This window comes from Coregonus clupeaformis, chromosome 21 (genome assembly GCF_020615455.1).
Source record: "Coregonus clupeaformis isolate EN_2021a chromosome 21, ASM2061545v1, whole genome shotgun sequence".
Lineage (NCBI taxonomy): Eukaryota > Metazoa > Chordata > Actinopteri > Salmoniformes > Salmonidae > Coregonus > Coregonus clupeaformis.
The window spans coordinates 37,242,217-37,245,905 of NC_059212.1; positions in this window are offsets into that span (position 1 = coordinate 37,242,217).

Here is a 3,689-nt window from a genome sequence, read left to right on the forward strand (position 1 = left end):
CTTTGTCATGCCAATTAAGTTTATGGTTGACTGGCACCATCTTGTGTCATAGTCCCATCACTGCAGAATGCTGCAATCTACTGCGTCCCCCTAGAGGTGGCTTTAACTTAACCCCCCAAAAAAGAACAGAACCAAGATGCAGTCAGTGTTTTAGCCACAGGGTGGCATCTCTCTCAACTTTGAAAAAGGAGCCAATAGTTTGACTCCATTCTCTGCTGTACGGTTTAGTTCGGACTTGATAAGAAACCATTATGCAGTACCCCAAAATATAATATTATACCCGTTACAACAAATTCATTTGTGCACTATTATGCATTCTATAAGTAGTCAAAGACCAGTTGTATGGTTCACAATCCTACAGTATAAACGTATTTTAGAGCAGTACCTTGGTTTCACCAGAGACAGCCAAAACTTGAGTGAGTGCAGTTGATGGGGGTAGGCTGCTATTCACCAGACCAGTGAACTCTGTTGTCCTGTGGCAAGGCCAAGGGATTCCAGCATCCTTTCCAGACATGCCACACATTGCCACGGTTGTTTTGGTATCTCTGCTACCATACTACCCCCCAGAGTGGCAGGCTGGCAGCGTTAGCCAGATGATGTGTTGCCAGCCACCAGGAACCGTATGTCCTTTCACAGCCAAAATGTATCATTGTTGAACAGCTCTGCTCTGCTAATCATATGGGGTTGGGTTTTGAGAAAATCACTTTATAGGGAGGACCTAAAGGGACATTTTAAATACAGCTGCATGGCATTAATATACATCACAGGAGGGAAATAATAATTAATTATACATTTATAAACAGTGAATTTTGTAATTATATGCTACTTACAGTGTACATTATAGTGTACATTACAAATGCTCAGCCATTGATGCGTATTGAAAGCAAATCTAATGAAGTTGAAGTACATGAGTACAGCCCAGCTAAAGAGAGTCCCCTGATAATCATCCATTGAAGTATAAAGGCCATTGTCCAATCAAAACAGTAGGGAGTAAGACACCGTGTGAATTGCAGTGCGACATTTAAAACAGTAATCCAATAGCACTGGCTATTTACACATTGATCCAAGTCTCCAAATTTGCATGCAGGCTACAGGACCCCAATAAGGCTACAGGACCCCAATAATCTCACATTCTCTTTCTTGTATGTCATGTTTTCCCTCAGCTCTTGTTAGTTTTACGAGTTACTATGACGTTTGTTGACATGTTGTTTTTATCCATTAATCATTCCCTTGTGCTATTATCATCACCTCTACTACGACAACCAGTGATTTTACCCTTGCAAACCAATATCATTATCATATCTGCTGACATACTTAGCACCCAAACAGGCAACTTGTACACACATGCCAAAGAGAGCTAACTGTCTGATCAGAAAGTATACTATGGTGAGAAGGAGAGAGAAGGGGAGAGAGTGAGCGAGAAGGAGAGAGAGGCGGGATGTTGAGAGAGAGAGAGGGAGAAGGAAAGAGAGAGATGGAGAGAGAGAGACCGACCTCTCAGCAGGTCTGTCTCTTAGACACCCTTTGCTGTCACCTGTCACTCTTTTGTCAGTGGGTCAAACCCTCCTGTCCTTTGGGCCCCATGGAGCTGAAGGGTGGGGGTTGGTAGAGTTGACAGAGTTGGAGTGGTGGCGCAGAGGTAACCGTTGTAGTAGTGTTTGGGCGTTCCTAAACCTCTCTCTCTCTCTCCTAATCAGCATACTGCTGCCATCTCTCTTAACCTTCCTCTCTGAAGCCTCTGAATCCTCTCTCTTCAAGAGGCTCTCATTGGTCACTGAGATTAAAGACAGAGCGGAGACTGGAAGGAAGAGAGTGAAAAAAGGAAAGGGGTAAAGCAGGTGGAAGTAAAGGAGTGCAGCCATGGAGAGCTTCTTCAAGGGCAGGGACATTTGGCTAATAAGCAGTATGTGTCTGATGGCTTCATACCTCTGGCACAGGCTCTGGGATTTACTCTGCTACAGGAGGACGCCTAGAGAATCCATTCCCTCTAATGTGCAGGTAGAGAAGAAGGCTTTTTGATGTCTTGTAAATAAGAGAAGTGTGGAGTCTGCTTTATGACAGTGGTTGTTGTGAAAATGCTACTCATTGCTATCTCACACAGCACTGGAAAGCATGTAGCACCTGGGTCATGTGACTTACAGATGCAGGATCTTAATTTGATCACACTTTTGTTGCTGAGAATTTTCCTGCACCACAGGAAATGCAGATGAGCTTTGTGATTTATATAAATTCACTGAAAACAGTATTGCGCTTTTCACTGGTCAAATTAAGATCCTACATCTTTAGGACTTTAGCTAGAAAGGCATGGCTTTAGAATGTTGCTTTTACAGTATTTCAGTTTGTTCATTTCAACAGGGCATGCTGTTACTGTAGCTATCAAACAGTATGAAACCCCACAGTTCTGGCACAGATATGATGCTCCATTGGATACAAGTTTGAAGTAGAAAATAGCCCACCTGTACCTGTCAGCACCATAGTAAGATATGAGAAGGCCTTAGGCATTGGAACCTTACACTTTACACGTAACATGACCACGTGCTGTTTCACCAGTTTATATTTCCACTGAAAAACTTGCCAGCAATTCTGTGACAGTTGTAGATGCCCCAGCATTTTTCACTTTCAACACTAACTGAAGTGTATGAAAAATACTTAAGGGGACAAGACAAGCATGTTTTTTATTTTATTATGTAGGCCTACACACTGAAAAGGAAACAGAATTCTGTGTCCATTCATTTTGCCCGGAGTGGTTAGAGCTTCATGTTGATATGGACCCATGATGGAATTATGTAATGGAACATGATCTGTGGTGTCCCCGCTATGTAAGATGCTGACAGTGCAACTGAAGTATATGGAGGATTGCCCCTCAAATGGTGGGAGATTATAAGTGTATATTTATTTTATTTTTATTTCACCTTTATTTAACCAGGTCAGCCAGTTGAGAACAAGTTCTCATTTACAACTGCGACCTGGCCAAGATAAAGCAAAGCAGTGCGATAAAAACAACAACAACACAGAGTTACATATGGAGTAAACAAAAACGTACAGTCAATAGCACAATAGAAAATAGAAAATCTATATACAGTGTGTGCAAATGTAGTAAGTTATGGAGGTAAGGCAATAAATAGGCCATAGTGCAAAATAATTACAATTTAGTATTAACACTGGAGTGATAGATGTGCAGAAGATGATGTGCAAATAGAGATACTGGGGTGCAAATGAGCAAAATAAATAACAATGTAAATAACAATATGGAGATGAGGTAGTTGGGTGGGCTAATTACAGATGGGCTGTGTACAGGTACAGTGATCGGTAAGCTGCTCTGACAACTGATGCTTAAAGTTAATGAGGGAGATAAGTGTCTCCAGCTTCAGAGATTTTTGTAGTTCGTTCCAGTCATTTGCAGCAGAGAACTGGAAGGAATGGTGGCCAAAGGAGGTGTTGGCTTTGGGGATGACCAGTGAGATATACCTGCTGGAGCGCATACTACGGGTGGGTGTTGCTATGGTGACCAATGAGCTAAAATATGGCGGGGATATGCATAGAAGTGATTTATAGATGACCTGGAGCCAGTGGGTTTGGCGACAAATATGTAGTGAGGGCCAGCCAACGAGAGCGTACAGGTCACAACGGTGGGTAGTATATGGGGCTTTGGTGACAAAACGGATGGCACTGTGATAGACTACATCCAA